Source organism: Lepidochelys olivacea, assembly GCF_965140295.1.
Source record: "Lepidochelys olivacea isolate rLepOli2 genome assembly, chromosome: 8".
NCBI lineage: Eukaryota > Metazoa > Chordata > Testudines > Cheloniidae > Lepidochelys > Lepidochelys olivacea.
Genome location: NC_140418.1, coordinates 26,860,597 through 26,876,051, shown reverse-complemented (window position 1 = coordinate 26,876,051; position 15,455 = coordinate 26,860,597). Strand labels below are relative to the sequence as shown.

The 15,455-nt window shown below is 38.0% G+C and overlaps 1 long non-coding RNA gene across 1 annotated transcript in view; it reads right to left on the bottom strand.

Moving 5' to 3' along the window:
* Positions 1-371: 371 nt before the first annotated feature.
* Positions 372-15,455, bottom strand: part of LOC311525697 — a 372,687-nt gene continuing 357,603 nt past the window's right edge. Inside the window, exon 6 of the long non-coding RNA XR_014712841.1 lies at positions 372-452. This is a non-coding gene — a long non-coding RNA (uncharacterized lncRNA). The remainder of the gene's footprint in view (positions 453-15,455) is intronic.

Here is a 15,455-nt window from a genome sequence, read left to right as displayed (position 1 = left end):
TGTAGAGATGACACTTAATGACACTACCAAGTGTCTCAAAACTGTTAGCAGTTAGTCCTAAGATCCTTCTGGGGAACAAGAAAAGGTTGTGTTATGCAAGAAAAATAAAGTATTGCAAAACAGATGTTTCTCTTCCAGAGGATCATATGATTTTAGAATTATTGAAGATAATCGGATACATGTTGTGACATATTAAGCATATGAACCCTAAGTCTTTTTTCAAAATTGTTTGACTAGAAGTGAAAGCTTCTCATTACTCTACTTCTTTGAGAAGTAGCAAAGCTCTCTTATACAAACACTGTTTGAAAAATGGCTGCATGACTCATTGCCCAGCTGGTGAAACAACAACAGCATAATAATCCCGTTGTCATCTAAATGTTATTCTCAGCAACTTCCTGTTCCGATGAAGCAGCTTCATTGAGAAATGACACTGCAGCATTGAAGGAGCAACTCTGCAGGGAGTGAAGAAACAAAAATAAAGCTCCTACCTTACCAAAGTTACCTCACACTCCCACCACAAGCCTTTTAATCACACTGTAAGCATAAGCAAATTGTGCAATTATTAAAATGCTTCTTACAATACAGAGCTCAAAATGAGAATGAACTAAGCTCCTGCACTGTTTTCCCCAGCAGGAGCAGAACTTCTTTTGAAATAAGCACACATGCACATAACACCACAAAGCAAACAAATAGACAAAGCACATTTGCAATTATTTCCCTACAATGAGAATATTGTGCTGCAGAGGATTAAAGAATGAATTAAAAGGTTAAAACAAATTGGAGTGGGGAAAGGAAAGTAGTTAAATTCATCTCAGTGGGAGATGAGGGATTTCAGCACCTCTTGGTATCTACTCAGTATCATGCTGGATTGGTCCCCAAATCTGGAAAAATATTAGAGTTTCGTGATTCAGGGCTAACAATCAGACTCTTACATACTATTTCTCTTCCACCTTACACTGTGGAGAAATGGGCATCTGCATTAACATTATCACTTGTTCCATTATATCGGCTCGCATTACATCATTCTAGGAGCACTTCTTTAAAGGTTTGATCCTTCCATTAAATATGAAGGTTGCATCTGCATCCAGCCCATCAGATACCGCCTCAGAAGAGCCTGTACTGCTCAGACCGTGGCCAGTAAGATAAGTAATGGCAATTAATAGGCCAAAGGAACAGTTGTCACAATGCTTGCTTTCTCTCCCAGTCCTCAAAAGGAAAGCTCTAGTTCTGAATGACCGGGCTTGATCCTTTTCTCACTTATACTGGTGTAAGACAGAAGTAACTTCTGACGTCAATAGGGCCACACTGGTGTAAAACTTATGAGAGATGACAAACAGGGCCGCAATGCTTGAAGAAGTTCAGATTGGATGCATGGACAATGTATCTCTCTCACAGTTTTGTTCTACCTCTAGTCACTGTAGTATATCAGCACCCCCCAGGTTAATAGACTTGTATAGGCCATAATAAACTTCTGGGACTCTGGAGCTCCTCTATACCTCTAGCTCTTCAATGTACTATAATTCTGTGAAATAGGTATTTTTTCACCTCAAAGTATGCAATAATGTGAATTTTCACATGGTTTTGCTCAAATGTCACCTTTCACTTGAAAACAAGTAAATTTATCCTTTGAAAATAGACCAATTTTCTACCGTACATAATGGTCCAATGTTCAGCAATATATATATATATATATGAAGTTTGGCATTTTATTCCTCAAACATAGACATTTTTTTCCTTTCTGAATAAAATGTGAAGAAACAAATTTTAGGCATGCCATTTTCTATGAATATTCCACACAACTCTATTACTAGAAATAATAGACAGTTCTATCAACCAAAGGAACACTTCAAGTCCTGCAGTGGTGCTCATTCATGACTACTCATACTGCAACAATATCACATTAGCGGCTGACTGTTCAGCTACAGAGGTCAGTTCCTTTCATTGGCAGAACCCAGGCTGTGGGCCTCCCACTGGCATATAGTCTGTTTAAGGATTGCAGGAGGACTGGGGGTTGCAGCATTGCCATGGATTATCCAGGGGTTCCAAAGCTGACCAACATAGACCCAGAAATGGGTAGTTCTGACTCAAGGGTAATGAGGCCAGGGAACTTTTCTCCAAGTTTCCCTAGTGAGGACTGTATCTCTGCCTGGTTACAATTGTCTTGCTTGTACAGGTGTGTGCATATGACCTTCCCTCTGTAGAGGTCAGGGTCAATGCTCAGGTTTTCATGTTTTCTGCCTTTTTCAACAGAACAAATAATGGAAATTGTTAAACACAATGCTTCATATAATAAAGAATATTGCGTTACAGGAAATCATTGCAAATGGCTTTATGGTTGAGTGGTTGGAAGTAATATTCATCACCATTCTTTATTTCAAGTCATTAATCCAGGAAAAGCAGGATGGCCTGGTTGTGGGAAGGTTAGCCCCAGTCTGCTGTGAAATGTTCCTCAAAGGAACATTTGGAATGGCTTGGGAACATACAGGCTCAATTCTGTTTCTGTTCCTCACGTGAAGTATTTTTATTTATATTGTTGCACTGTTTTCCGTGGAACTACTTCATTAGGTAAGGATGACTCACCTGAAAACTTTGTTGAAGAGTTGGGCCCTATAATTATACACTTGGTTTTCCTTTTCTTCACTTGACTCTACTTCCAAATAATTCATTGACTTGCAAACTAGATAGTTTGCACTTTCTAGGAAAGATATCAGAGTCACCAAGTTTACAGTCTGAAAATAACATGACAACAGTGTGCCAAGCATGCACAATATCATTATTTTAGCTGTTATAAGAGAATGTCCGTAAGGTTTAAATAATGTAAAAAGTTATAACATCACATAAGTATCTAATTCATATTTTATTTACTAGTTAGGCAAAAACTGGTTTGCTTACATAAAAATATACCTATTCCTGAGACATTAAACCTCTTTGCTATATTTGGATGCCTTGCTCTTCACCATACAGCTGACCTAATAAAATATGCTTTAATAGGAAATAGCAGAATATAGATGCACCAAGAGAAAGTCATGAGCAAGAAAAAAAAGAGTCATAGGAAGTACCACAAAGCCGTAAAGGTGCAAGTGAGGTTTAAAGGGAACAACGTAACAATGGAAGAAGCCACTTGTGTTCCCACTCCCTTGTTTTCAAAAAGAAACCAGAACAGTGTCAGGGGATATAAGAGGATATGTGGTGTGGGAGGGGGAATCTTTGTGTTGCTGGGTGCTGTAATGATGACAAGCAGCTCATGATCCCAAATTTCACTTACTCCAAACTAGAAAGATTGACTTTGGAGCACTGGACACAGCCTAGTTATTTCAGTAGGGACATGATGTCCTTACTAGGGTCAACAATAGTGCACTATGGGAGGAGTTGTGATGAAGAGAGTCATGCCAGCATGGAGAAGTACTGCTGAGGGAGGATAGATTTGGGGTAGTGGAAAGACTCATTTTATCAACTGTTAAGTCTAAAATTTTAAAACATAAAGAAATGAATGGTACTATTATCACCTCCATAGACCCCAAAAATGTTTGTGATGAACCTTAGACTGAGAATTTAACTGGACCCTCTTTGAGGTATATGCTATTGTTATGAACTGGGTTAAACTTTGTTATGGGTTGAGTTAAAACCTTGTATGTGGAAACTTATGTAAACTTCATTTAAGATATTTGTAAGAGACAGTTAAGTAGCCACACCTAAAACAAGGCATAATAGAGTCTGCCCAGAAACTAGTAACATGGGGCTATTGTTCTAATGAGGTAGGTGGATATGGAAAACTAGCAAGATGGGGAAAGACAAGAAACAGAGAGACTCAGAGGCAGGAAGAAATCCATACAGCAGCCTGTATGCCCGGTGACCCTGGGGAAGCCAGGTTCTGGATGTGGTGCTGGCTAAAGAGGCTTGGGGATGTAAGCCCAAGAATCTATACCCTGTTGTGCTGGTGTTTGTTTTGTTTTTTCATCCTGTGTTCACAGAAGCAGGACTTTGTAGATTCCTCATAAATAAACAAGATTGTATCAAAAAACAAACAAACAAAAACAAACAGACTCCATCATCAATTTCTATTCCCAACTGGAACATTCCCAGGGCCCTGAACTTTGACTAGCCACTTGGGTCAAAATGGGAAAACGTTATTTTGAACTTACTTCCATGTTTGCTTTTTCCTTTTGTCTATTTGACCTCCTTCTCATCCTTTGGACTGTCTTTGTTCATTTTCCTCTTGATATGAAACCTAAACTTGTAGCCTAAAGACTTTACACTTTTCTCTTACAGTCACAGACTTGTATTACTTGACTGTGTGCCTTTGGTGGATTCACACCAAGAGACTATACTTAAGCTCAGTGCTCCTGGACATCTTATGAACTACAATCAATTTTATCTGATAACTCCATAGTATTGTGGTTAAAGATGGAATGGATGCAAGTGAACACGAGCTGCTAACTGGTGTTGATAGTTCTGTCAACACTTAGCTGGTGCTTAGATAAATGGCCAAGAGGAGGAGGAGTAGATAATGAAGAACACTGAGAAACAGAGACTGAACTAATTTGTTTTTCTTTTCTTTTCTTTTTTGTTTCATTTTCTTTTGCTTAGTTGTAGTGTGATGAATAGTTTGAATGAAGGCAACTACTGGTGTTTTCTGTCTTCCGTCCTGAGAAATAAATAGAATCAAAATAAGGTACACTGGAGAATATGGCAAAGGCACTATGCCATCCAAATTGTTATTGAAAAATATACATCCTTATAGCACAAAAGAATTCCTGCTGAGCTGGAGTGAAGGTGCATTGACTGAACATTTCTCTCATAGGGTTTTTCCTTTGTTTTATTCACTTGAGTTTGGCAATTGCACCTGTTTGAAGTTGTTCGGAGATACAGAAATGGCAGTAGTCCTGGCAGAAATTAGTAAGTAATCATGGCAGAAATTAGTGGGCAATGTAGATAAGGTGATCAAAGTCACATGATAAAATGCAATTTATCACAACAGTCAGTAATCTGCTATATGGCTATCACCATACGTAGTGTGTGTATAAATATCTACAGATAGATCACTCACTTCTTTTTTATATATGATTTACAACATATTTGAAAGTGCTCTAAATTTTACTTTTGTAGTGCAGACAACAAAAGACAGTCAATAGTTTCAGGATGTGTTTACTTTGATTGTATTAGAAAAAGTAAATTAAAATTCAACAATGTTTGTTTTAGACATTAACTACCTAGAGTGGAATCTACAATACTTATCTTTCAATTTATTTCTTATATATCTACCTTCCACTGATATTGTAGAACTGCTGGTAGTATCCTGCTGGATCACTAGGAGGGAGCTCATTTGAGCACTGAGTTTGATTGGTTTATGTATGTATGTTTGTACCATGTCCATTTTTATATTTTAATTTAGTGTACAAAATATTATGCTGACAGATTTAGTTGTTCCAAGCTTCCATCTGGAGTTCCTTGTTGCTCAATATTTGAACACAGAATAAGTGAACTTGCATGCATTACTGTTATGTGTCTGACACTCCGATCTACTTCTCTTTCTTCAAAGTGACTTTAGTGATAGAACATTATGCAATTCTGAAAGTAAACTTGTGGTTACAAAATATTTTGTTTTCAGAAAGAAATATCAACCAAATGGAACTGCTTTCTATCCCAATTCAAATCCTTTTGGGGACAAGAAATTTTGTTTTCTGTACTCCGCATTTATGAAACTCGCCATCTCTTGAAATCTGGAATTAGAAATCTCTGACTTTCTTTTACATCAAGATCAGAGCTCTATTTTCTGTATTTTTTCTTTTTGATGTATCATTTTGCTAATGTAGTTTTATGTTAATTCATTGTAAAAAATCGTGAAATGGTTTGTCAATGGCACAAAAAATAAAATGTGCGTGATTTAAAATCTATAATGTATTATTTAGCTGAAAGCAAACAAGTTACAAACTCTGATTAAAAAGAATATTTTGTGAATTGTTATCTGGGATCAAGGTAGCTGAAAAATTGCCGAGGTGGAAGGAATTCTTTCTTTCTGAAGAAAGGTAAATATGCTTTTATTATTCATGTGCCAGTATGGAACTGATCCTCACATTCCACAAAATACACTACACTGCTTTGCTCCTTAATACTACTTATTTCTTTGGTGCTTTCTACTGAATAATCTGCTGTGGTGACAAATGCTATTTCCCCAGCATCAGCAACATGGTGACATTGTGTATGGCTTTGTATGCCATTCATGTAAGCCCAAAGTGAAAAGAAGCTAGTCTGTGAGAATCAGTGGCAAATGGGAGGTGACAGACAACTCATGTTGACCCTCTGCAACTCGATAATGACATTATCTCCCATAGCTCAGAAGAAAATGTGTCACCACTACAGATCTAAGGCTACCAATGCCTCAGAAGATCCCATATAAAGCACAACCAACCAAGACAGCCCCATCAAGGTCAATGCTTTATGACATCTCTCTGTAATCTCTCCCAGTCAACAATGTATATTTGGTGCCAACAAGCAATTCATTGTCTTTTTTATTTGGTATTCAACATCTATATTAGTCAAAAGCGTTTCAGGAATGAAATTCATTACTACAAGTTAGTTCGACTGTAAGGAGGCTTGCTCTGAATTTAGTGTGTGATGGGGTGTGCATATGAAGCATATGGTGACAGTACTGTCACAGTCCTATAGTTACTGTCTATTCATTTTAAGGTGTAATTTTAAGTAAATCTATAGAGCCCTGTCTTGTGACTTGCCTTTTTGAAAGACAGTCTCTCTCCCTGCCTGACTATACCGCAGCTACAATGAGCATAGCATTTGAGCTGGAGCGGAATAGGTTTAAGAGAAAAGAACAACAGCAGGACTTGTGAATTCACATCCCACCTTGATCAGAAATAGCCTGAGAAAGCTGACTTTCAAAGTATGCTGAGGACCACAGCCTGTGGTTCGTTAGGCAGAGTGGACTGGGGTATTTTTAATTGTCTACCACTTATCTTAGCCATCATCATTACTCAGAAAGAGAAAGAGTAAGCCTAAGATTTGGTGGGGTGGGGAGAGTTAATTGTTATTTAAAAATGAATAAAGTTTTGTGTAGGTGGACTGCATTATGTCCGATGTTATGTTAAGGGCATGTACCAGTAGCACTGATAGCAGTGCATTGGCTGCCATTAGGCCTAGGGGAGGAGCAAGAGAGCCATGAATCCAGAGATAACAAGCTGTTAAAGGTGCTTAAACCCTGCCCATAGTGATCAGGTCTAGTTTTCAACCCTGCTATAAACACGCATAAATTTTATGGCTTTATGGAAACAGACATCATTTTGAGTATGCAAGAAAGCACTTGCTGGCAGGCACATACTATTGTTCCTTTGAAAGTCTGGCCTGTAGGAAGCCATGTGAACTAACCAACTTTAAAATGTGAGTCCATCACAAAAAATCAACCAACCTCGCTCGAGAACGTGATTAACTCGAATTATCTATGCACTGTAAACCAGAGTGTCATTTAGGGTTCACCCATCTTGTCCATTTTTTCCCCTCACCTATCATGTGCTCAGTGATGATCAATGTGCTGTTTCAATTCATCTGCAAGCTGTGTTGACTGATTGTAAAAATGGTTTCCCTGATGGTAAATTCAAACTAACCTCAATATAACAGATTTCAATAGTGTGCCTGATAAGACTTATTCTTGGGCACTAGACGGGTGAAAATAATAATTTTCAGTCACATAATTTCACATGTCCATTTTAATATTTAGTGAGTGAAAGACTGTCAGTAGCTGTAATCACAAGAGACATGATACATCCCTTTGTGTTGGTGAACCAATTGTAAGCTGTGTTGTATCTCGGTATTCTGCGATAAGATGCCAAATGGGTACCTGCAAATGGAAAAGCAATTTTCTCTTGTGCTTGACATAATCGAGTGTCAAAATACTCTAATTCTTTTGCTTTCCCTTAAACAAAGGGAGGTTAGAAGATGTAGGGGAGGGAAAAATTCTAACTATTGAGCTTGAAATTTGGGTGTCACAGCCCATGAACAGAGAGGAAAACAAATCAAACCCTTGCACTGCAATGTTTAAAAACAGGATTTGGTACCCTACTATTATCTTTTTCATTCTCTACTTGACCTAGGATTAAAATACAACATTTCTAGCTTCATTTTAAAAGATACTTTTACAATTGTGCTTCTGTTTTTCTGGTGGTTTTGGATTTGTATTTTACATAATGTGACACAAATTGCACAGAACTGAAGGAACTGTCTGTCTCATTGAATGAAACCATTTTAATCTCGAGTTTTATTATCTGTTAAAATCTATTTAAATATAGGCATTCAGTTTTACTTTGCTTGACATTTATGGGGAAGCTATTTTACAGCAGCAGGATTCTGAATAGACAAGATCACAACAAATACTTGTGATTATGTGACATTCAAGATTGAAAAATATGGGGAAAGAATGAGCTAAATATTCTCAGCTATTCACATATATATCAAAATACTTTTATGGGTCAGAAACCGACTAATATCCAGTACTTGTTTTGGAAATGTCGTTATGACATGTAGCATCGTAAATACAAAAGAGGATAAAACATACCCATTCCAGTTATCTTTAGTTTTAAAACTACTGAAGTGTTTTGGTATTTAAATAATGGAACTGCATCATTTTGAAATTATATATTTTTATTGATCAGAGGATGTTACTGAATATGGAAAAGCACCCATTGATATTTTAGACTTGCATGCTTACTATACAGTATACAGATACAACACCAATAGTCCTGAAATGGAGGTACATAAGGTTAAACTTGTGTTTCAGTTTTGTTTTAAACAGCTGGAACAGTAAAAAGACAACTAGACTCATGCTACAAGTGCAGTTCCTCTGCATTTGTTTTTATTTTTACTGTGTCAAGACACATCTTTGTTATAACACTTGGCCAAATTGCCAACGCTAGTTAGGGTTAAAAGAACTGGAAAAATTAACTTTGCACATTGAATTTTACAGTGCTATCCACCCTATATGCCTGATGTATAACAAAGAAAACAGAGATTTTTATGAACAAGTAAAGAAACAAATCAGTGCAAGATTTTAAATTACACAGAACATTCTGCATGAAACTTCAATCCATCAAATGGCCACTGAAAAATGAGGCAATTACCTATAATAATTTGCATGTTAAGAGCTAATACAATATTACAAAGTAAAGTCCAGTTGCACATTAATTGTGAAAGCAATGCATAATTTCCTGATTAATGTTTCATGCCTAATATTCTTCCGTGCTCTCTGAGATGCTAAATAACAATATGGCCAATCAATTTGCAAAGCATAGGATAAACTCAGACAAGGACTGAGCTCAATTTTTATAAATCAAGGATTGAACTCCTATAATTTCAGAGTTATGATATGTTATCACAGTGCATTATAATATTTTTAAAGCAATACTTTGTTTTAATTGGTCTTAGATCTTTTCAACAACTAAGGATTAGTGCCTCTAGCCAAGAGATCCCCACCTACAATATGTGAATTTCTAATCCTTGCTGCATTCTCATATAAAATTGCACAAAGCCACAGCCTATTTGGAACTCAGCTCACAGAACAATAAGAAGGTAATATACTGTCACCCATATATAAAACTTAGGCTCATAGGCCTCTGGTCAGCAAAGGCTAAGTGTGTCAAAGAAGTGATATGTTCAATCTCTCTAGAGGAGGATTACTATCCATGCTCTTCTGCCAAGACAGGGTAGAAAATTCCTCAAGGAGTACAACTCACCGGCCCTGTCAGCGAGAGACGGGGTGTCACAATATACAAAGCAAGCCAAGCAGAGAAATAATAGAATGACATAAGCAAGGAGAAGTAATGGGAAAAATAGATTGACAAGACTAGAGCAACTAACAATCAGCAACTGAAAATAGGCTTGGTCTACAGTTCGCTCCATTAAATTTTACAATCCAATCGCCAATGCTTTCTTATAGAAATTTTGTCATAGTTTCAGACTTTTAAAGATTAGATTCAGAATCTAAAGATCACTTCTCAAATTCAGAATCCACTATTGGTTCAGTGGGAAATACACCATGTGGCCTAGTTGGCTGAGTTAGAAGTTAATTTAATGATGCTGAGAATAGAAGCAAATCACCCGATGCATGACAGGGAGAGACCATGTGAGTGACGTCTAATGGCGAAACTTTGGAAAGCAAAACATGATAAGTGAAGCAATAATAGATACAAATTAGAGCCTATTCTCCTTTTGACATGCACTTATACCTCTATTGGCATTAAGGGAACTAGAGTGAACATATAGAAAGAAGAGACTCTAACGTGAGAGAAGAAAGGAATTTGATTTTCACTAGAAGCTTAGCAAATTGCTGGAGACGATGTGGTCCAATGGTCCAAACAGGGACTACAAATTTGAAATTTGGCGTTCTATTCCTAGCTCTGCTACTGGTTTAATGGTGTGACCTTGAACAAGTTGTTTCATTTTGAAGTGCTTCGGTCTCCTCATTTGTAAAAGGGATTTGTAACACTGCCAGCTGCACACAGGTGTTGCAAGGCTTGATTAATCTACAAAAACTGCCTTGAGATTCTTGGAGAAAAGGTGACTCTTAACTTGATCTTCCCTAAAGCAGACAATTTTGATGAGAATGAAGATGGCAGTGGAGTAACTCGTAACTACACATTTCCAAAGCCAGACCCAAGAGACAGATGGTAGTGTGTCCACTTTTTAATCCTTTAACACAATAATAAATATTTGTTTGGGATGATGGGGAACTTCTGTGTTTCATGTTAATTTTCCTGCATAAACAGAAGCTTTGTATTTCTCCTCTCCAGGGCTGAAAGCTCTAACTCCACTCTCTGTGTGAGAGAGGTCAGAATAATCTACCTTTTCATTACACACTGAACAATATGATTCAAACTTTATTATATATATATATATATATACACACACACGCACAAATCCATTTTGAAATTGATCATATATCTTAGAAAACTGCTCACAGAAACCCACTGGTTTTTTTTTATATTCTTGTATCATTGTTCCCTCACCTTACAACCTCAAATAAAATGTCTGGAGAATCCTAACAGAAAGCTCAGAGACAAAGAGAGCTAAAATGCTCATCAGAATAGGTGATAGCAACTCTTCTTCAATTTTTCACAACAATTTTCTTCTCACTCTCTCAAATTCTCAACGATACTGTACACTCTTTGCTACTTTTTTTCAGGATTACTCATTGACCTGAGTTTTTTTTAAACATGTCATTTAAAAGATATTCCCCACACTTTTGCTGCTGCTTCAATGCAGCATCAAAGTAAGAGCCTCTCTAAGCATCATCAATAGAGCAGGCACATTTTTTCAGTGAGATTATTAAATAACACCATCACTTATTAAGATCACTACTGCCCTGCTGCCGAAATATTCTATTCACACCTACTTAGCAGGTTTCATAGAAAGTGACTTGCACTTCTGTGGAGAGGTACAAAAAATAAATAGCTCAGGGCAGCAGAAGCAGAGAAAGACAGAGGAGGAGAATCCATAGTTCAGTTTGTCCATGTCTTTTGTAAGAAAACAGTTGTGTTTTTTTTTTTAACAAGTGTCTCACTGTGCTAGAGCCAACCTCTCAGGCTCAAGTTGATTCTTGTTTATAATGAATGCTGCTCAGAGGGGCCTGCAGCTAATACTATAAACATCTTTTTATACTCTCACCAATGCGGATACTTACAGAGATTGTATAATACAACTTAAAGGAACTCTCAACCAACTCAAAACTTACTTTTCTTTCTTCCCATTTTTTTTATTTTATTATTTTTAGAGATAACACCTCATGTGGCTAAAACTGAAAGATTATAATGAGAAAATATCCTTTATCTCTTCCCATTGGTTTGATATTTGTATTTGATAAGAGCTTTGCACACAGTGAGTTTCCCTTCCTACTCTCATACAGCAGCATAAGAGTTTGAATTTAGATAAGATTTTGTGCCCACAGATGTCAAAGCATTTTACAAAGGTGGGTAAAAGTATGCATGCTCTTTCCTAGTCACTCTGGATGCAGGTAACAATATAGTACCCCAACCACAAAAACCCCAGGATGGACCCAGGAATGGAACTGGTGTGGGCCTGGGCACCGCTTTCCGCAGCTCCCATTGGCTGGGAATGGTGAACTGCGGCCACTGGGAGCTGTGGGAGGTCGTTCAAATGTAAACAAACAGTCTGATGGCCCATCAGCAGCTTGCCCTGACAGGCCGCATGCGGCCCACAGGTTGGCCACCACTGAACGAGGGGGGCATAGGTGCCTAATTCCAGTATTTAGCCACCACTGGAATTTACAAACCCACTGCTCAGCTGCTAAAGTGCCTCAGTGCCTATATTTCCACCAGTGAAATCCCCGAAGCACCTAATTTTCTGCTGCTAGAAACAGACTAAGTAACTGTAACGCAGACTGGAACTTGGGTCTCATATGAAATGCACTAATCACTAGGTTATGGAGTCATTCTTCCTCTCTCCCTGGCCCAATGAATATTTAAGTATTTCAGGCAAATTGAAACAACTCCAAAAGGAGAGACAGGCAGACACACCTAAGACTATCTATAGCCATTTTTAGGCTGGGGGCGTGATCTGCATTCTGAACCAGTCAGAGTAGGGATTTAAACCTGGGTTTTCCACAGCAGAGGATTTGAAAGTGTGGAAGCGGGCTTGGAATGTATTTGGGGGGCAGAGAGGTGTGAGACACTTTGGGAGAAAAAAAAAACATACTGCACACATTTTACCCTTAGCAATGAATAACTAGCAAAGCTGATTCCTCCGGACATATCGGGTCCTCAAATAGCGCGGTGCATTTGCCTCTAGATGGTGTTATGCATTTTGACAGATTTCTTTTAAGCTTGCATAGCATTTTACAAAGTCATTGCCATCTGTACATTAGTCGGTTTGCTACAACACAGTGCGCACATTAAATTTTAAGCATGAACCCCAATTGCAATTTTGCTGTTATTACAGTCCATCGTTGGCTCTGTTTGAATCAATGCCTAGTTGTTTTTAACATTTAGTGAGTTTCATGTTGATTTTTTTTATTGGGATATGTACTTGTGTGGTGGGGGGGCATAAACTATATAGATAGAAAGAAGGGGGCATGATCAAATAAGTTTGAGAACTATTATTCCATAGTCTGGGAGGGTGCTCTAACCATTAAGTCATTGGCTGTAAAGGAGGTGTCACCACGGGCTCCACCTTTGCCCATCTTTTTTTTCTTAAGGAAGGGCTGACCTGGTCTAAGCACCTAACACCGGGACAAGGTTCATGGCTGTCAACTCTGAGAAGTGGGAGATGTCTCCCTCCAGCTTGGTGTCAGGTACCTACATCCCTTGGAGAGAGTGGGGGACTTAGTCCTCACCCTTCTTGGTGTTTCTTACTGGCTAGTTTAGGGGCTACCTGCTCGGCATGCTGGTTTCTGTGATTCTCTTTTTTAACTCCCCAGGCACTGTATAGGGTTGCTAACTCAGGGTCATTAATTCCACTAGCTGGCAGGGTGTCTAAAAGTTCAGTGCAACAACACTCAACACTGAATACATAAATCTCCCTTGTAAATCCAGCCCAAAGTTTACAAGGTATTCTTACATATTTTACTAAATATTTCCCCAATTTTCCAATTACATGGTTTTTATAATGGCAAATAATATGTAAATAAGAGTGTTCTGTTTTATCTTTACAGCCATCAGATTTCATTATGTTGCTTCCCACTCTTATATTGATTCTCGGAGGAATAGGAAGTTAAATAGTTTAGTACAACTTGGTGAAAATTAAAAAAAATAAAGATTGTGTTCTGATCACCTGCCCAAAATCAATTTAAAGAACATTATTCTATTTCTATATCCATTGCTGCACCAGTGAATTATGACTCATTGTTTCTACCACTTGCAGAAAAAGAAAAATAATCTGTTATTTTTCTGCCAGTGCAGTATCTCATAGACAGTATTACTATAAATGAAGGGCTGTTTTGCTCCATAAAAATAGAAAATGTAATGATACAAGCAATCTTTTTTTTTTGGTCAGCAAAAAGCAACAGAATTACAACAGACTTATGACCTTTGATTAAATGTTGTGTTGTAAATGTTGTTTGTGTTGGAATGGGGATTGTTTTCGCAGTGGAATACAGAGACACTGCACATCTCTTCTACAAACCTTGCACAGTTAAAGGTAGTTTCATTAGTGTTATGAAAACCCTGATCAAGCTATGACAGAACTGGTATTTGGGGAAGGAGAATAGTGTAAAAGTAATTACTGTAAGATGACAAAGAAAAACTCTGTAAGCTCTGGTGTCTATGATCCCATGGCTGTGTTGCTTACAATATATTTTTGAGGGAGTATTGCGCAATGGCTAAATAACTGAATGGGGAGTCAAGACACTTAGGTTCTCTCCCAGGCTGTTCCACTGAATCTCTTCATGGATGCAGCACAGTGGGAGCACTGGGGTGTGGGGAGGAGTACTTACATAGTTGCAGGACCGTAGAGGAGGGTTCAGAGATAGTGCTGCTGCCAATGGATACCACCACAAAAAGTTTCTATTTCAGTGGGAAAGGAGTATGACCATGACCCAATCCATGACTGTGAACCAGTCAATGGACTATACAAGTAGATTGAAGCCGCAGATGACTAGAACGGGCACTATGCCTGCTCCCAGTATCTACTGGGAGTGGAGATGTAGCACATTCTATTCCCCCTCTTGCTAGCACAGCTCAGCTTTCTTAAACTATAATGAATCTCTCAGTGTGTGTGTGTGTGTGTGTGTGAATGTGCATGAATCTCAGGTTATTAGGAGACAGGTATAAATAAAACTTGCCTGACAAACATTAATAAACCATGTTAGATGCTGGTGTGGAAAATGCCTTGTAAAAGGCTAGTACTATTTATTTATCTCCCACGCTCTGCTTAGGGCACCAGGAACCACAGAGGAGAGCTTAGTTCTCAGCCCTTAGGGTGTGCAATCTAATTATAGGGGTGGTGACGGACGTATTTAGATTGTCTAAGACTTTCCATTATATATCAGAAGAAAGAAAGAAAGAAAGAAAGAAAGAAAGAAAGAAAGAAAGAAAGAAAGAAAGAAAGAAAGAAAGAAAGAAAGAAAGAAAGAAAGAAAGAAAGAAGATTGATTCTTGGTAAAGTGGTACTCTCCTAATGTATCCTCATCTACAGCAATCACTTTGCTCTCTGGCAGAATCCAGGTCTTGACTTTTGTGATTCCTCCCTGGTTCCCATCAACTGCTTCCCTCTCTGTAGTTTAGATGAGACATTGGATATGGTGGGAAAAAAAGTCTTTGAACAAAAGTTCACTCTAAGTTATTTCCACTGTAGATGAATAGGGTAAAGCCCTTACATTGCTGAAGGCCACATAAGAAAGTTGCAATGTGGTCTGTGGGCTGCCTCTAATTTGCATATACATTTTCTTTCGTTGATGCATACACAGATACTTCAGTGTTGAAAACGTCCAATGCTTTACATAA